Genomic DNA, 20,807 nt, shown 5'->3' on the forward strand with positions numbered 1-20,807 from the left:
CGCTAATATCTTTGAAGTGGCTGAGATGCCTGAGGCAGAGGTCCTGGAAGAAGAAGAAGAGGAAGCACCAGAAGAGCTGGCACCAGTTGCTGAGCCTGGAGAGCCAGAAGCTCCTCCAATTGAAGGTACATGGTGGTGTTCTGTAAGAGCCTGCCTTGCCCTCTGGGTTGCCACTGTACTGAGGGCCCTTTGCCCCTCTGCATTCTGTGGGGAGGGCTGAGAGCAGCATTTGGTTGTGTTGTGTCTGTATGCGCCTGATCTTTAGCTGCAAGGAGTAAAAGGAACTAATATCTTTAAAGTGCCTGAGGCCGAGGAGGAAGAGCCAGAAGAGGAGGTGCCGGTGGCCGTTCCCCCAAAGCCTGTGGCTGTACCCAAGAAGCCTGTGACTGTGCCAAAGAAACCAGAGCCTGTGGCTGTGCCAAAAATACCAGAGCCTGTGCCTGTCCTTAAAAAACATAAACTTCCTTTAGTTAAAGGTACAAAAGTCAGTTACTGAGCCTCTCTTTTCCTCTGTTCTCTGAATCCTTCTTCCTTTCTTTCACTGATGCACACTGTGCTTAGGTATCAGAGTGAATAGTCCGTCACTTAAGATTTTATTCTTCATGTTTTGAATGTCTTACTCTTTCTAGTCATTGTACTTTTCACTGTTGTATGTATATATGTATCTTAATCTTCACAAAAATGAAAATTTACTAATATCTTTAAAGCACCTGAAGTGCCAGAGAAGACTGTACTGGAAGAGAAAGTGACTCTTACAACACCCAAAAAGCCAGAATTCAAAAAACCAGAGCCTCCTCCAACAAAAGGTATATATTTCCAGGACGTACCTCTTGAGAAGAAATGTTTTCTATTCTCTCTTTTTTGTTGTTCATAACTGAGTCTATAAAATGTGTCATTTGTATGTAGACCACCTTGGGAAAGACAGTTTAGAGCACAGTCTTTCATGGTTATGACCACTATTACTCACTGTGATTTTCTGTGTGCTAGGTGTCTTTGTCTTTTTTATGTTTCATATGTACATTTATATACATGTAAATAAAAGGAACTGATATTTTTTTAAGTGTCTGAGGTGCCCCAGAAACCTGTCCCAGAGGAGAAAGTACCTGTTGCTGTTCCTAAAATGCCTGAACCGCTACCAAGTGAAGGTATATACCATCATAGCTATTACTGTAAGGCCAATCCTTTGTCCTGTTCTTCCAAACATAAGGTTTAGGCTTTAGGATGGATATTGTCCTTTCTTTCCCCATTGCAATGTTCGTAAATTGTTCACTTCATGTTTTAGATGATACCAGTCTATGTTTCTTGTATCTACTATTATATTTTCATATTTGGAAGTAATATATCACTTTCTAAATTAAATATTTTCAACTGACATGTGCTCCTAAACAGGATATTCCTAACAAAATGTGTCTTTTTTTAAGATACTAATGATTTCCCACTAAATTTAAGTCTCTTAAAACCTAGCGTTTATATTGCTGTTATAAACTTAAATTAATTGAAAGCATTGAAGTTTTTATCCTTTCCAGTTACAATGACTCATCCACAAATTTAGTTTTGCTTGATATTGTACACATAAAAAAATTATCCTTCACAAAACTCTGATTCATTTTCACAGAGAAAGTGCATAGTTTTTCAAAAATATGCATTAACTGCAAAGGTCACAGATAATAAGGGATTACTTATCCTAACGTGTATTTGTCTATGTCTATTGGAGTAGCTTTCTTTTTAGTGATATCTAAATAATTGTTCATGTGAAAAAATCTTATCATTGGAAACTTAAACCAGTTGTCAATATTCTTTAAAGAATATGAAATCGTAAAGGAGGTTGAGCCTGAAGAAGCAGAAGAAATTCCAGTTGAAGAAGTAGAAGAAACTTTACCAGTTGAAGGTATACAAAGTACCTACCTAGAGGCTGCCGAACACCTTTCTTTCATTACTGTGCAGTTTTTTTTCTTGCTCTGTCATTCTTCACATGTGTACCTTTATGTTGTAGGTCTTTGCATAATTCTCTGTTACTGTTGTTTGGAAATGAGTTCTGATCTCTAAATTCTAAGTACAACATGCAGATTACTTTAAACGCTTTCACTTTGTTTCTTGTCAATGAGAGTCTTCCCATCATTTGGTTTCCTATCTTTGCTCTCATGTTATTAACACGCTTTTTCAAGTCAACTTGGATATTTGTATTGTGTGCCTGTTAAAAAGCAATAACCTAAGGCTCTTTCATGCTCCCATTTAATTCAGTGAGATTTTTCACTGGCTTCATTGGAAATGGAAAATGACCATCTTTACATTTGTACATTACTCTTCACATAATTTCTGTGGTAGTAAATTTATACTAAATCTACCTAATGTTATTTAAAGCACCGGAACCTGAAAAGAAGATCCCTGAAAAGCGAAAACCACCACCACCTGCTCCACCAACAGAAGATATTAAATTGGCAAAAGAGCTGCTTAAAGGTATAATCATCTGGAGCCACAATTAACAGTCGGAACTCAAACATATAATCCTTTTAAATTATACTGATGAATCTTGAAAAGCATGTTTGAATCATATCACTTTGAATCTTTTTTTTTCTTTTCTAATTTACTACCGCTCTAATGTTGCGCCTTACTAATGCTCGATCCCTTATGATTTTTTTACCAGTTTTCTGCCAAGTCAGTTTACATGGGTTCTTTTCAATAGTCATGTAAAAAATCAGTTTATTAAAAAAAAATCTTAACCAAGTTAACACATTCTTCTATTTTTAGTATAATTCTTCTATCTTTAACATGTTCTTACAAATGAAAAGAATCCCCAGCAATAATTTGCTGGTGTTACTATGTGAACATGGGTTTCAGATAAATTCTGCTTCCTATAGGTCATCTGACTTCTAAATGGTTAATCAGCCAGAATCCTAGCTTTGTAGCTCTTCTCTTTCTGTTATGTCAGTGGTATTAATCAGTTGTTTGAACTTTTTCAAAAGTTCTTTTCTTTTTTGTATCTAATGTTGTGTGTTATAAAATTCAAATAATTTTCTTTTAAGCTCCTGGATCAAGGAAGAAAGTTGTGACTGCAAAACCTGTTGAGCCTCCGAAATTGGAACCCCCACCTGCTAAAGGTACCTAGCTAACATAAGAATCTTACTTAAATTAAGCCTCTCATGAGCCCGAAGTTGTAGTTCTTGGTATCTTCTTCTTCTTTAATGTGCTCAGAAGTATCAAAAAGCTGTCTATGTTAGATTATGCTCAACAGTGGACTCCAGTCTTGGATGTATATGTTCATGTTATATTTATGTCCACTTTAATCTCTGATCATGTAGTTCATGAGATGCAAGAGACAGAATCACAGAAGAGTGAGAGAATTTTGATGAGTTTTGTCAGTTGTATAGATGTTGATTCTGGTTCTCTGCTTAGGGAGAAATGAAAAATAATATACTATTTAAATATATGTAGCACTGTTCAAACATAATTAGTCTCTTATGTCTGAAATATAACTTAATATTTGTGAGAGGACACTTTCCAGAGATGGAGATGAATGATAAATTGAGTAAGCTACTTCACAAGTACTCCCTTATATTTTTCATATGTACTGGAGCTTAAGACAAGCAGAGCAGTGAACATGTCTTCTTAATGCTGTTCCAAGTTTAGAAATTAAACTAACTCGATCCTTATTAATGTCATAGATAGGCAGTTCAGATGAATGCATATGTAACATAAGCCTGTAATGAAAGAGGAAAAGGAGATAAAAATGTTACTATGATAACTTTCTTTGAATACATAGCTTTCATACTTCTGTCAAACTATAATTCTTTTGTTGATTTGTATGAAAATTTCCTCTTATGCATAAGCCTAGAAGACAACTGTATTCAAGTAATACAGAAAAAGTATCAAGTAATACAGTAAAACTATCAACTTCAATCTCAGCAGTTTTACGTTTGCTTTTAAATAGACCAGCATGTAATTCGTATGTTTGGAATGATTAGTTGCTGGTTAGCTCTTACTACTGTTATGAACCCATAATAAAATCTGAAATAATATCCTTTCAAGTGCCTGGACTTGTAAAGAAACCTCGCAGAGTAATTCCCGAAGTTACTCCTCCACCAAAAGAAGAAGTTGTTTTGAAAAGAGGTATAGTAATTTGGTTCTGTTTTACCAGCATATTAACATTGTTCAGTATATTCCCCTAAGTAACACTGGTTTGTCTGTGTGGTATGGAAAATTACACAAATGAAGTACTACCTGATGTCTGTTTCTTGGGGAAAGACTTCATAGTTGCAGGAATGAAGTGGGTATATCCTGAAAATCTGTCAGATCCAAATGATCCATGAAGAAAACACAGCAGAGCACTGAAAATCTGATTCCCTATAACTCCTTTCTCTTTGAAATACCACAGCAGAATGATTCATGCCCATGTACCTTGCAGCTGACCTTCAAATTTCAGATGACATAATAAAATACAGATATTAAGCTTTTCTGATGACAGTCTCATAAGATATCCAAGACTGATATCTGACATGACAAAAATTAGCTAAATAAGTAAAATGAAAACCAGACATTATATAAATTTGAGCTCTCCAAATATAACACTTAACGATTCAGTCTTGCTCTCTCCCTGAAGTCAATAGGAGTTTAATCCATAATCTTGCATTTTGCTCCTGAAAATCATCTGTAATTCCAGTTATTAATTTATAATTATGTATAGTAAGTCATCATTTATATATAATAGGAAATATATGGTAAGATATTATGTGAAATTTTATTCTATCATAGACAGTTAACATTGACATCTTTCCTCTCAGATGGACTGCTCTTAATGAAAGCATCTTTTTGCTCTAGATGACTTTGAATTTTAAAAGGCTTTCAGAATATTATCTTGAATAGTTGCACAAGATCTTCCATTTATATTGAACTATATATTTTACATTCATGTTTCTTCATGATTTTGATATATTTTTAATCTTTTGTCTTGTTCACTGTCTTATTCTTTTGATTACCTGTACTTTAAAAACTGAAAATTCTTTTCTTTTAAAGTTACTAAAAAGAAATCAGAAGAAGAAGAACCTAAACCAGAAAAAGAACCTAAACCAGAAGTTAAACCAGTACCTACCCCAGTAGAAAAAATTAAGAAACCTGAAGGTACTAGATTGCATTCAAATCTATTTGATAAAGTGTAATTAAAAAAAAAAAAAATCCCACTTTTAAGTAGCATTCTCTGAAATTCAGGAATGAAAGTGAGATTTTAAAAGACAGCTTGCGTTAGCCTAGCTGTGTAAAGTAAAAGTTTGCTGAAAGCACAGTCAAATTTGAAATCCACATTTGGGTCTGAATTCTGCATTTTGGGATTGTTTCTCAATCTTCATGGTGTATAGAAGAGAACTTTACAACTATTTTATAATACTGGTAAAAAAATAACTACAAAGCAAAAGTTAATCCAAGCATTCTTTTAGTTAACATTTTTCAAATATTTTTCCTTTTGTCCATTTAGTGTTTCTAATTTATTCAAATCTCACTTTAAAAAATACATGTTCATGAACCTTATGAACATTTGAAACTGTTTACGTCTAAAAGGAATGAAAACTTTTAAATACATTGGAGATAATTGTATTTGGGCATTCAAGGTGTTTCAATATATCTTACAAAATAAAAATAATATTTTAAAGTCCCAGAAGTTCCTAAGAAGAAAACTGAGATACCTGTCATAAAAAAAGAGGAGAAATATGTGCCTGAACCACCAAAAGGTAAAGATGTGTGGTGTTCTTTTTCCTTATTGCAGCAACTAAATTATATTCATTCTTGAATATCATGCTATATTAACCTAACGCATTACTATCATCCAGTTTGTCCATGACTATCGTGTGATGATTAACCACTTTGCATTCTTCTGGATTTCTTGTTGTCTTTAATTCTTCAGTGCTTGAAAAATTCATCTTTTTTTCCATTGTATCTTGCTTTACAAGAGTTTATCTTAATTTCTTGCTTTCTTGCTAAATAAAATATGAAACAACAAACTCTGTCTGTAAGTAAATGTCTGTATTGTTGCTTCTAACATTAATGTTCAATGGCATTACAAAACATGTAAATTAACTTATTTGTAATTGTTGTGTTTGAAATGCCAGAACCTAAGCAAGCAGCCATCCCACTTCCTGGGGCTGAACCTAAACCTGCAGTAGGTAAGAACTCTTTAGCCCTGAATACCGGTGCAGCATTTCTTGGGTGTCTATTTCCATTCAGAGATTTCTGGCTAAAAGGACATTAAACAAATGTCTTTATTATTACTAAGACTGGAACTTTCATACAATCTACAGAACATTCTAAAGAACATAGTATTTATAACAAAGTTATTTGTTAAGACAAATATATGAGAACTCTTTTTTTTTTTTTTTCCCTTACAGCTCTAAAATCTCCAAAACCAGCAGCAGAACCAGCACCAGCTGTTACTACTCCAGTGACAGTCCCAGTGGTTGGAAAGAAAGCAGGTATTTATGTTTATTCTATGCTATTTGTAGGATTTTCTCTCTAAGATACTTAAATACCTTCAGGATAAAGAGAAGAAAGAGCTGTCAATCATATAACTCATTCATTACAGAAAGATTTGAGGTCCTATTCAAGGATCTTGTTAGTCTGTCAGTCTAAAAGATAAGAGTGTCTGATGTACCATAGAGAAGAATCTGTGCTCTTATTTCTTGACGGTGATATGTGTGTCTTTATGTATTGTCCTACTATGAAATTTGTGTATTCTTTTGATTCCTTGATGTTGTTTGTGTCCTGATGTATGTCTTGTGAACTGCATCTTGTATTTTCTGTATAGCAAGAGAAAGGTTACACATGTTTCTAAACAATTCTTGTGTTGTATGGTTTTCTGCTTTTGATTTGTTATTGAAGTCCTGAGGAAAGTGGTGGTGGTGGTGAAGAACTAGAGTATTGCTACTTTCATTTGATGCACTTAGGATCCCAGATCATATCCTGCTGTGCAAAAGGAACTGTGAAGAGTCCAATTCCTCTGAGGCATTCTGAGCCTGAGGTCCATCAGTAGAGCTGGTGTACATATTGCTCATCCATCCTTCAAAGGGCCTCATGTTACAGCAGAGCTCAGAACTTGAGCACTTGAGAAACCTGATCATGAATGTCTCTTGGCCACTGATTTCGTGATTATAGCCAGGCCTGCAGTGGCACAACTAACCCGTTTTGTAGAGGCGGCCAGATAGGCCTGAGCAAACTGTCACTTTCTGCTACTTTTAACTTGGTTTGGATTTAAATTGGTGAACCAGTGGAACAATGCGCTGTACCATAACAGTGGTTCCCTTAGGTTTTCTGTACTGTTTGTGTGTGCCATTTTTATCTTTCTTTTGTTTTATGAGTGCATTGTAAGTTTTCTGTTGTGTGGAGAAAAAGTGTTCTATGTTCATTTTATTTCAGGTATAGCTGGAAATTTTGTCTTGAAATATGTTGTTCCTGATGCTTGTTCTTATGGATTTTAACTCTCTAAATTACCTATGAAACTTTGTAGCTACAGAAAATCCTGATGCACCATCTGTACTAAAGCATAGAGATAAAATGCCCCCAGTGGAAGAAGAAAAGCCCAAGTCAGTTGTGTTAAAGAAGATTCTGGTGGAGGAACACTTGCATGTAAAAGAGAGAGTAAGCCCTAAGGAGACAGTTCTGGACATTCAGACAGTAGAGCCACTTGAGTTTAAAATCTCACTGGAAACAGCTGACAGAATATTGAAACCAGAGGGAGATGAGCAGGAGGAAGTGGCACTTCAATATTTTATGCTGGCTCCTGAAGACGAGGAGCCAGAAATGACACCTATAGTTTCAAGAAAGACTACCCTTACAGGTGAGAAAATAGAAGTTGCAATAGATCACATTACTTATGCAAAGGTTGAACCACCACTACTTGATGAGGAAATGAAATTTATTTCTGTAGCATCTGAACATGAGGAAAGAGATTCTGGAGAAGAAAAGGAGGATGACATTAAATTGGCTGCTCATAGGGAAGATGCTGTAAAGAAAGTCTCTGACAAGTTTAGTGTTCTTCACGAAGGAAAGGTTCCTTTGCGTGAAAAAGAAGAGAAAATTGAGGCAACTTACCTACGTAAACATATACCCAGTGAGCCAGCTGAGCCCAGAGACCAGAAAAGACTTGTAGGAAAAGAGAGAAAATCAAAAATTAGTTTGCAACCTGAAGAATTTCACATTAAGGATAAAACTTCATGTGTAAAGGATATTACAGAGGCAGGAATAGCTGAAACTTCTCTGCTTAGAAATGAAGAAGAGAGAGGAGGTTTTACTCTAGAGAAACCCAAAGTTCCTCTTGGAGAATCCAAGAAGCATGGCATACAAAATAAAACTCAGTGGATGAAGAAATCTGGTACCACAGTAGCTGAAATTCCTGTAGATAAGATTCTTAATAAAGAAGCAAAGAAAATGGAAATTAATCAAGACAATGAGAAAGATAAGAATCTGGACTTTACATCAGGAGAACTACATTCCTTAGATCCATCTGAGGAGATCCAACCAGCATTGAGAAAAGATGTTGACCTAGAACACCCCACTGAAGATGAGGAAGCTCCCAGAGAAAAAGCTTACATAATCTTTAAACCATCTGTTCTTAAGCCAGAAGCAGTGGAGAGGAAAGCAAGAGAAAAACATTCAGCAGAGGAAGGAGAAGTTTGTGATGAAGAGGGTTCAGGAAAATTGGTCACTAAGAAAGCACTCTTAAGTGATAATAAACCAGGCAAAAAGATTATACCAGAGAAGGAGGAGAAAAGCACCTTCAGCATCCACTTAAAAAAGGACAAAATTAGACAGTCAAATGTCCCTGAAAAGCTGCCTGTGGAAAAAGAACTTGATACATTGATTACAGAAGGAATGGAAGCTGAAGTTTCCATAGGAGAACATGAAAAGGGAGTCAAAGATGAATTAACTGACAGATCTGAGGCAGTAAAGAAAATGTTTATTCAGCCACCAGGGAGTCAAGATAAAAAACAATTTCAAGAAGTTCATGCCATTCAGGATGAACATAACAAAACTCCAGCTCTCAAAAGCAGCAAAGATAAAACTGAAGAAAAGTCGTCTTTGACTGTGGAAGAAGTGAAGCTTTCTGGAAAAGAACTTCGAGTGACAGAGGGTACATCAGATGAAAAACCATCAGCTAAACATGGCATTGGAAAAAGCACATCTGTTACTATGAAAAAGGAGAAGGGAAAGCTTTCAGACAAAATACCATCAAGCAAAGGAATCCCTGCAAATGGAGAAGTTACTTACTCCTCAAGCTTAGGTAAGATAACTCCCAAGAAAGCAGAAGGAGAGAAAGAATATCGGAAATCAGAACTTACTCATGTGATTGAGCAGGCCAGTAGACTTCCGAGTGAGAGTAGGAATTTGGATGCATCTGGAGAATCACGTGCAATTCTGGATGTTCCTGCAAAGTCTCATGCAAAGCGAGGTGAGGAAGACTGCTGCCAAATTCTTCCATGAAGTGCTTGTACTCTTTGCTTCAGAAGAATACCATTTGCTATTGTGATGTTTGTTTTATTCTTTAATACCATTCACATTTCCACCTAGTCTGTCAGCTGGCTGTATTGGCATTCAGCCACTCTTGACCTGTTTGTCTTACCTGTCTGTACATACATCTGTGTGATCAATGTTCATTGTCTCAGTCTTAGAGTTTTGTAAGTGCCGTTTTATCTCAGACAAACTCACACATTTTTTATAGTATTCATTTTTCCATCCACTGTAATAAAATCTGTCCTGCATTTCATTCATACCATTCTCCTATTAAAAGTATCTGTTGTACTTCCTTTCACAAAATGATGATGAGAAGCAGCATAGCATGGGAAATATTTTCAGAAGCATGAGATGATTCATCACAAGTTGGGCAACTAACAGAACATCCTGCATTTGTGAGAGTATCTCACTGTCCTGAAAAATATATTTAATTTATACAACTTATATTTTTGTTGTCTTCATTAGTAAAAGTGTGTCCTTTTTCTAAAAAAAAACAAAAACAAATAAACATGTACTTTTTAATAGGTATTTAAGCTATTTTGGTGGACGAGTGGGTATTTATCAAGGGCCTAATTGTGAGTAAAATGTCAGGGAATGGCAAAATTTTACAGAATAATGGACAGGACAATAAACTGAGGAACTAGGAGCTCCTAAGCTGCCTTTCAGTCCCCACTGCTGATTATGCGTCTTATGCTTCAAGATATTGAACTCACCACTGAGAGATATAGACAGTGTAAGTTGTATAAATATATATGTATGTTTATATCTTCCTCCGCTTGTATGTGTATATAGCTAAAGGAAGAGAAAATTTGATTTGCGAAATAAATGTTTGTCTTAATTTTAGTATGTATGTTTATTTAACTACATTCCTAATAATATTGCTGTTCTACTTCAGAGGCCAAGCCACCAAAAGAAGAGACTCCAAAGGGTATCAGTCCAATCAAAGGTAGGATACTGCAAGTCAGTATCTACAATAAAAAGCAATAAAACAGGATTAGTTTATTAATTTCTGAATCTGAATTACAGCCAAGAAGACACCTTCACCAGCAGATGCAGAAAGAAGGAAACTCAGACCAGGCAGTGGTGGTGAAAAACCTCCTGAAGAGCCTCCATTCACTTACCAACTCAAGGCTGTACCACTGAAGTTTGTCAAGGAGATGAAAGATATAGTGCTAAAAGAAGCTGAATCTGTTGGGTCTTCTGCAATCTTTGAAGTCCTTATTTCACCATCCACTGCAATTACCAGCTGGATGAAAGATGGAAGTAACATCCGAGAGAGCCCAAAACACAAGTTTATTGCTGACGGCAAAGATAGGAAGCTGCATATTATTGATGTCCAGCTGTCAGATGCTGGTGAATATACATGTGTATTACGACTGGGGAACAAAGAGAAGACTTCTACAGCCAAACTCATTGTTGAAGGTACTCCTTGTTTCAAGTTTATCAGAAATTTAAAGGTTAAAAATTAAATTAAAAAGAAATTCAAGCTAGAAGTACTGATATTTTGTGAATTTACAGTGGTTGGTAGATGCATCCTTTTGTTTCCATCAATCACTACACATGTTGATTTGATATGTAAAGCATTTCTGCATCACACTTTCTGTATATAAATGAGACAAATCGAAATGTTATGTTTCCCACAGAACTCCCAGTGCGGTTTGTGAAAACTCTTGAAGAAGAAGTCACTGTGGTTAAAGGCCAGCCACTGTACTTGACGTGTGAGCTTAACAAAGAACGAAGTGTGGTCTGGAGGAAGGACGGGAAGATCATCAAAGACAAGCCTGGGAAATTTGCTCTGGGCATTATTGGTTTGTCACATTCCCTCACGATCACGGATTCAGACGATGCTGATGCTGGCACTTACACTGTTACCGTGGAAGACTCTGAGCTGTCATGTTCGTCTTGTGTTAAGGTAGTAGGTAAGCAATCAAAATAGTTTTCTCCGTTCTCTGCAGGATATTTGGGCTGTTTTAAAATTAGTTGTACAATATAAATGGACAGATAAGATTTTTTACAGCTATTAAAACCTGTCGTAAAACAAAATCTGTTTGTTCTATTTCTTCTATTTATGACCCATCTATTTGCAGTAAAAGTCTGCTAAGCTGTGTTTTTATGTAACTTTTTGTCATGCAGAAGTGATAAGAGACTGGTTAGTAAAACCCATAAGAGACCAGCATGTAAAACCAAAAGGAACAGCTACATTCACCTGTGACATTGTCAAGGATACACCAAACATTAAATGGTTTAAAGGAGATGAGGAAATCCCTGCTGAACCAACTGACAAGACAGAAATCTTGAAAGAAGGAAATAAAATTTTCCTGAAAATCAAGAATGCTGGCCCTGCTGATATTGGGGAATATTCAGTGGAAGTTGAAGGTCGCAGATACCCAGCTAAACTGACCCTTGGTGGTAAGGAAGCATTTATTTGTATTATATTTAATCAGCCCATAGGCCAATGTTCAAAACCCTCTAAACAAACAAACAAAACAGGTAACCTGAATTATTATACAGCTCTATCAAAACTTGACCTAATTATAGATGTGTTCATTTGTGCATTCTAGAACGTGAAGTTGAACTTCTAAAGCCACTAGAGGATGTTACAGTTTACGAGAAAGAAACAGCAAACTTTGATACAGAAATATCTGAGGATGATATTCCTGGTGAATGGAAGCTGAAAGGAGAAATCCTGAGACCTTCACCTGTAAGCATCCTTGAATTTTACAACACAATTTATTTAAATTTAAACACTGTTAACAGGTTCCCTCGAGTCCTTACAGTAAGATCTTTGCAGGTCTGTCATTGCTACTCAGTCCAGAACATAGAAAGACTAAGTAATATGATGATTAAAAACCAGCGGTTCTCTAAGTAAGAATTACATACTATAAAAGCAAAGTTTTTAAGGGCTTCATTTTCTCAAAGGATTACATCATGCTATTCAGACAATAATAAAAATGTCCTACATGCATTGGTAGGAATGATGCTGACATTTAAAAGAAGTGTCAAATGCTGAAGAAATGTACTCCATTTTTTAATTATTGGGTAAAAATATTCACTTGGAATGCAATTCCAATCTTTCTAGCTGACTCTTTACTGTGTATAAAGTATTTATAGAATGCCTTAAAAATACCTAACAGTAAGGCATTGGCATTGTATTTACCAAAGTCTGTCATCTCTCCAGACATGTGAAATCAAAGCTGAAGGAGGAAAACGCTTCCTAACCTTGCACAAAGTCAAGTTAGAGCAAGCTGGTGAAGTCCTTTACCAGGCACTTAATGCAGTTACTACAGCTATCCTGACAGTGAAAGGTATGATGCACTATGGAGCATGATATCAACTTAACAGAATTCACATGGAGCACATTACAAATGATGTGTCTTGTTTTGCTTCCAGAAATTGAGCTGGACTTTGCTGTGCCCCTAAAAGATGTTACTGTTCCTGAGAGGCGCCAAGCAAGGTTTGAATGTGTCCTTACCAGAGAAGCCAATGTTATATGGTCTAAAGGCACTGATATACTCAAGATTGGAGACAAATTTGACATCATTGCAGATGGAAAGAAACATATTCTTGTAATCAATGATTCTCAGTTTGATGATGAGGGAGAATACACTGCTGAAGTTGAAGGCAAGAAGAGCACAGCAAGACTATTTGTGGAAGGCGAGTATCTTCTTATGAACACAACAATAAAAATGGATAAAGAACATATCTTTTAGAACCACATTAGCCTTTTTCTGATGGCATTTATGTGTCTGCGTTACAGGTGTGAGGCTGAAGTTCATCTCACCTCTACAGGATCAAACAGTGAAAGAAGGGGAAACAGCTCACTTTCAGTTTGAGCTTTCTCATGAAGACATGCTGGTGAAATGGTATAAAAATGACAAGAGACTCCACACAAGCAGAACAGTTTTTATTAGTTCAGAAGGCAAAGTTCATAAACTAGAAATGAGAGAAGTAACACTTGATGATATCTCTGAAATAAAGGCCGTAGTCAAGGACTTGAACACACAAGCAAACCTCAAAGTCTTAGGTAATTACATAAATAATTTGACATACGCTATGTAATACATATAAACAATTTTTGTAAGTAGAACGTGACAAAATAATGATATTTTAGTAAATTTGTATTACTAATTTACCGTTTCATATCCATTGTGCCTTTTGTAGAGGCTGATCCATATTTCACTGTGAAATTACAAGACTACAGTGCTGTGGAGAAAGATGATATCACTCTGGAGTGTGAACTTAGCAAAGATGTGCCAGTGAAATGGTACAAAGATGGTGAAGAACTAGTAGCTTCCAACAGAATTTCCATAAAAACAGATGGTTTGCGCCGTATGCTGAAGATCAAGAAGGCTGCAGAGAGTGATAAGGGTGTTTATGAGTGTGACTGTGGAACCGACAAGACAAGTGCTAATGTCAGCGTTGAGCGTAAGTTATCATGCCTTGGCTAAAGGAAAGTACTGAATCCTTTGTAAAATGGTGTAGACAGAGAGATGCTCTAGAGTACAACAACAAAAATTGTACCTTTAGAAAGCATGCTGTTATGATGAATAGCTGAAATATCTGGATTACAATTATTAGGAGTATTTACAAGAGGCAAGGTATCTTAAGGTATATAAATGGCTGTTGTAAAGACAGTAATGATCAATTCTTCTCTGTGTCCACTTACAACCAGGAAAAAAAAGCAGTTAGCTTAATTCACTGTAACAGATATCTGGGTTAATTATGAGGAAAAATATTCTTGACAAAAATAACTAAATTTTCAGACATTTTATAGAAGGGGTTTTAGACTGCCCAAACTTGCAACTTTTAAAAAAGAGATTAGATAAACATTTATCAGTGATAGCATTTGAATACCCTAAAGAAGGGATGGGGAGAGAGTTGAGATCCTTTCTAGTACTATATTTTTATGGTATAGAATGAGTAAGTTAACAGATGTGAACTTTTGTGGTTTTTAATTTTAGCTCGCTTAATTAAAGTGGAGCGCCCACTGCATGGAGTGGAAGTATTTGTTGGTGAAACAGCACGTTTTGAAGTTGAAATTTCTGAGCCTGATGTTCATCCTATATGGAAGTTAAAGGGAGAAACCCTAACACCTTCACCTGTAAGGCTTCTTCTTTATTTTTAGACCATGATTTATGGTAGAAAAAACATATTTAATAATAATTTCTCCCGAGTGATTTCTTGGAATATTCATATTTGGGCGGGGGTGTGTGTTTCTTTATCACCAGGACTGTGAAATCATTGAGGACGGAAAGAAACATACTCTTGTCCTTCATAACTGCAAACTTGATATGACTGGAGAAGTGTCTTTCCAAGCTGCTAATGCTAAAAGTGCTGCTAATCTGAAAGTGAAAGGTACAGTCTGCATTTTGCCAACATTTCTGAGTCTATCTCAGGGCATTAGAACAAATCTAGCAGCAGTAAGTTCTGTATGAACCTATCACTGAACTGAGAGTGCTCTTCTTTGATTTCAGAATTGCCTCTCATCTTTATCACTCCACTAAGCGATGTGAAGGTCTTTGAGAAGGATGAAGCCAAGTTTGAATGTGAGGTGTCCAGAGAACCCAAGACTTTCCGCTGGTTGAAAGGAACACAAGAGATCACTTCTGATGAAAGATTTGAAATTATTTCAGATGGAACAAAGCATGCTCTAATTATTAAATCTGTTGCATTTGAGGATGAAGCTAAATACGTGTTTGAAGCTGAGGATAAGACAACAAGTGCCAAGCTAATTATTGAAGGTTTGTGTGACTTTGCCTTTCTAGGCAATATATGCACCATAGTCCTTGGATAGCTTTTATTCATAACATTATTATTAATGAAATGTTTTGTCATTATAGGTATCCGCCTGAAATTCATTACTCCTCTCAAGGATGTAACGAAAAAGGAGAGAGAAACTGCAGTGTTCACTGTGGAACTCTCCCATGAAAACATCCCTGTCATCTGGTTCAAGAATGACCAGCGATTACATACCAGCAAAGTGGTTTCAATGACAGACGATGGCAAACTCCATACACTCACAATCAAAGATCTTACTATTGATGATACTTCTCAGATTAGAGTGGAAGCTATGGGCAAATCCTCAGAAGCCAAACTCACTGTTCTTGGTAAGAATACCCAAAAGAATTTACGTGATGTATATTATCAGAAAAGTCTTATTAATGAAAAACGGTGATCAGAAAGTCTTGAGATTGATTTTGGTTTGCTTTGGTGGTTTTTCTTTGGTTTGGCCTAAATCTACGTTGTGATTTTTGACAATTTTACAATTTGTGTGTGTTCCTAGGGTTTTCTTTCCCTATTCACAAAGGATAATTAAAATAACTTTAAAATTTCATGCATCTGTTGCAAAATTAACTATTACATGCTTAAATGGTGCTCTGAAACTCCTAGAGCACCAAAACAATGTTGTCAGTAATATTAGTAATATGCTGAATTGTTTCTTAGATATTTGTTGTTTTCTCTTTTTGCAACAAAACTGTGTAGTATTTGTAAGGACTGTGTTTAATCCTTCTTGCAGGGCATAACAAGAAATGTATTTTTATGGTAAGAACTAGTTTTTCTTTCTGAAAGACTAAAGCTTCAGACTGAAACATATCTCAACTTTTGCTTGCAGAGGGAGACCCTTACTTCACTGGAAAGCTGCAGGATTACACTGCTGTAGAGAAAGATGAAGTAATCTTACAATGTGAAATCAGCAAAGCAGATGCCCCAGTGAAATGGATGAAGGATGGCAAACCAATTACTCCATCAAAGAATGTTGTTATAAAGGCTGATGGTAAAAAGAGAATACTTATCCTCAAGAAAGCTTTGAAGAAAGACATTGGACAGTACACTTGTGACTGTGGTACGGATCAAACCTCTGCTAAACTAAATATTGAAGGTATGTTATTTTACTGGACTACTCTGTAGCAGAGATCTTTTGAGGTCTGTTAGAGACTGAAGGAATCAATCACTTTTTTTTTTTTTAACTCTACAGACCGGGATATTGAGATTATACGTCCACTATATAGTGTGGAGGTGATTGAGACAGAGACTGCCCGTTTTGATATTGAAATCTCTGAGGAAGGTGTCCATGGCAATTGGAAGCTAAAAGGAGAACCCCTGACTGAATCAGCTGTAAGCAAATATTTCAGGATGTTTCTTACATGTGACTCAAACATTTGTGGGGAGGTGTGAGGGAGAAGAAGGTGGCTGCAGAAACTAAGTGAAATCTCTTTCTGCTTTCAATAAATGTTACTATAATAAAAATACTGAGGTTTCATTAATAACTTCTAAAACGTAATATAAACTTAATCCAAATATTATATAAAAAACCTAAATAAGAAATGATTTTATGTAAATAAGTACATTCTGTATTGCTAGTCCCTAACAATCATGTATCCAAAGTGCAAAGACCTCATGGAATTGACTTAACTGTAACGACATTTGAAAATACAAACTTCTGTTGTCTTCATTCACCTTTGTTTTTTGAGTTATGTTTGGTTTAAATAGATGTAGATCACATTTTCATACTCTTTTCCATTACTATAACAGCTAAAATTGGTTTAAAATGGTATAAGACAATTGAATATTCTTAATTCCTTGATGGAAGGATCTGGAAAATTAAGAAACAATACAATCACAACTGGCAATAATTTGGCAAGTCTTTGATGGAACAGTACCAATGTGAATAATGCACAAAGATCAGAATTTCCATGCAAATCAGAGAGAAAAGGACTCTTCTCAAGGAAAGGTCACAGCACAAGCTTAGCAATTTCTAGTTCCCTTAGGCTTCTGACTGGTCTATAGGGATATATTAGCTAGTCAATCAGCACATACCATTCACCAACACAAATGTGTTGCCTCTTGCCTTTTCTTTCTAAGAGGAAGCAAACTGTATTAGGAAGAGACTTTGAAAGGAAAAGTCTATAAATGAAAGCTTATAAGGTATATTGCAGGTGGCAGTGGGCCTAAGTGTTGGGAATTTAGAAGGAAATAATAGATGCATGGTACGAGGAGAAGTAAGGGCTCCTGTGGTGAGGGGCACAAAAAAGACACTGAAAAAATTTATTCCCTTCTCTTTTTGCAGGAATGCGAAATCAAGGAGGAAGGCAAAAAGCACTTCCTTACATTGTACAATGTACGCTTAGATCAAGCTGGTGGAGTAGATTTCCAAGCAGCAAATGCCAAATCTGGTGCTCACCTTCGAGTGAAACGTAAGTGTCATTTAAACCAAAATGAATTAATTAAGTGAAAACAAGGTACTCACTGCGTTTTTCGAAATGGTGGAAAAATCTCTATACTATATTGAACCCACAGCAATTCTTTCCAGAACAGCAACTCAAGAACTAATTACTCAATCCATCTTAATTTTTAGTTAAGGAATGTCCTATATGTTTTTAACCACATATATAGTTTATTCATATAGGAGAAGTAAAAATAAGAAGATGGCCTTGAAGGCTGCTTCATGGTCCGGCATCATATGTTGTTATGAAATCAAAGTATTGCAAGCAAAGGCTTTACTGCATTAAAGTGTCGTGTTAACCTGAGAGGATGGGATCACAGTGATATCTGGGGATAGGGTTAAGAGCTTGATGGACAGGGACAGACCACACAGTTGAAGACCACTTGCTTCCCACTCCAATCCCAGCCCTAGCTATTTTGGAAAACATATGCCTTATCTCGCAAGAGGTATGCAAGGCTTGGCACAGAGACAGATGCACAGCAACTTTCCTGCTGACCTTGTTCAATTTAAAGAAACACACTCTGCAAGTAGGAAATTCTAGGTGACCAGCCCTCCCCCTACAATCCCAGGGTGGCCTCTTCTATTTAGGGAATTTAAAGAGCAACATTGCGATGTCTGTCTCTCTTGAGGGAAGCCACCATGGAGATTAGTACATAAGGGCAGCAGCTCTCTCTTGGGTAGAAGCGACTAGTCTGAAAATGATGTTTTCTCCTTACCAAGCTCGAGTAATTGGCTTACTGAGACCCCTCAAGGATGTAACAGTGACAGCTGGGGAATCAGCAACCTTCGATTGTGAACTCTCTTATGAGGGAATCCCAGTAGAGTGGTTCCTGCAAGGAAAGAAACTGGAGCCCAGTGATAAGGTAAAGAAACTAAACTTTATTTTTCCTCATGTTTCTTTCTCCTTCCTCTCTTTCAACTCTCTTCCTCTTCTTTATTTCTTATTTAATCTCTACCAGTAGAAGTACTAAGGCATAGCAATACAGTAGTACTGCTGTGCCAAATGGTAAATCCTCACTAAATCAGATATAGCTTTTTTTTTTCTCCAGAAATGCCAATATTCTGGAATATTACAAGTATTTATCATACAAAGGGAAACTAAAGTTCTAAAATATCAGTCACTACGACAGTGATTTTATGGCTGATTCTGTTGGAGACTCAGCTACGAGGGCTCTGAATAATTTTTGCCTCAGATTCATTGTAGTTACTATAAGAGAGGTTTGAAAGGTGCTATCAGGAAATGCTTTTTTTCTCCTGAATGCTGAGTTGCAGTCCAATTCTGCATATAAGGGGATTAAGAGGATTCAAATTCCATTTCAGGCATTTGTTCTGGCTCTCCAGATAACTTTCTGGGCAGATTTGCTTGTCAAGCACTTCTCACTAGCTATTTTTAACCCTTCATCAAGTGCTGGCTCTTAACTCGGAGATCTGAGCAGGCTGGAATGCAGTCAGTTTAAAGTTAATGGTAGAAGAAATAAATCAAGAAGCATAAAGAAATACATTAACAAACATAAAATATAAATGGATATCACTGGTTTTAAGACTCCTTTTTCACATACTAGGCCTGAGAGAAATAATGTAAATGTTAATACAAATTGGAAAACCTGTAATAATGCTGCTAATAATACTTTGGTACAGATTTTTTTTTAAATACAATTTGCAGGTTTTACTAGGTCTTCCTAAGCTTCACCAGATTGGCCTAAATAAAAACTATTTCCTAAAAATAATAGAATACAGAAATAGGAAAAGAAAACCTGATCATGGTGATAGGCAACCCTATTACAGTATTTAAGGATAGATAAACAAAATTGTAACTCGGCACGAGACATGTAATAAATCAGGATAATTTCTTCTGAGTCTAGGAATAAAAATATGTAAAGCTATTTATCAGTGCACTGACTTGATAGTTATTACTGCCTGGCAAGAAAAATATTATATGTTCAATATTATGTATGATGGAAAATTATTTTGTTCTTATCTATCTGAGCTATCATTTTAATTACATGAAATAGAAAGTCTAGATCTTCATTCAGTTTACATACGCAGTCAAAACTGTAATTTAACTTCAGTTGAAATTTTATCAAGAAGAAATTTAGAGTAAACCATATATTTACTTGATGCATCACTTTCTACCCATTTAAAATAGCCTCTTGAAACACTTTTACTACTGTTTTCAAGAATCAATCTAATTGTATAAGTGTTTAATTTCAGCTGGTTTTAATTCAAACCATTATTTTACCTCTGTGGCTGGCATTTGGCTGTACACACGTAACCTTTGTTGAAGTGACTTACTTGTTTATCTTTACTGTGTATCTTGGTCAAACATATATTTAGCTTTATCTCAATCTCTTTCAGATGATCATTCACTAGAGCTAGTTTTCAGGGGCACAATGACCATTTGGGAGGGAAGACAGCCTCTTAGTTCCTTCCTTTCCTCCGGAGCAAAAGGGATTGCCTTCTCAAAATTAACTTAGTCTTTTATGCTTCTTCCTTAGCATAAGCTCGCTTTTCCCTTTATTTTTCTTTTTTCTAAACCAGCATCTACTACTTGATCACATACTTCTCTGAAAATTAAATAAATACAATTCTTCAAGAGCTTTGTTAAAATTTATGGCATGAATGAGTAGCAGCCCTTTTAATGGCTGCAATGCAGAATGTATCCTTGAATCTCCCAGGTCAACTTCTAGAGAAAAGGGATGTTTGCGATGGAGTAACCCAACTCAAACTCATGACTGCAAAGTAGTTTCATCAATAGATCAACACAGAAATTTTTATTTTAGGCAGAATTTTTTACCAAAATTTAATAATAGAAAGTCAAATTGGCATTTACAAAAGAGTGTATGAGGGGGTTGCCAAACCTCTTTATATCTCTCTAAAAGTTTTTACTTTAGATGTAGCCAGGAGTAATAACAAGTTTTTCCAATAAATTTACCTATTTTGGTATTTATTAGTACTTGTTCAAAATAAACATGATCTCAAGTCAGCCTCATTTTGAACTTCAATAGTAGAGTCAGGTGTTCTAATACAAGGACACAAATACCTTAAAACATGAGGAAAATTAAAATTAAAATTTCTTGTAAGTGAAAAGACAAAA

This window comes from Tauraco erythrolophus, chromosome 8, assembly GCF_009769465.1.
Source record: "Tauraco erythrolophus isolate bTauEry1 chromosome 8, bTauEry1.pri, whole genome shotgun sequence".
Taxonomy (NCBI): domain Eukaryota; kingdom Metazoa; phylum Chordata; class Aves; order Musophagiformes; family Musophagidae; genus Tauraco; species Tauraco erythrolophus.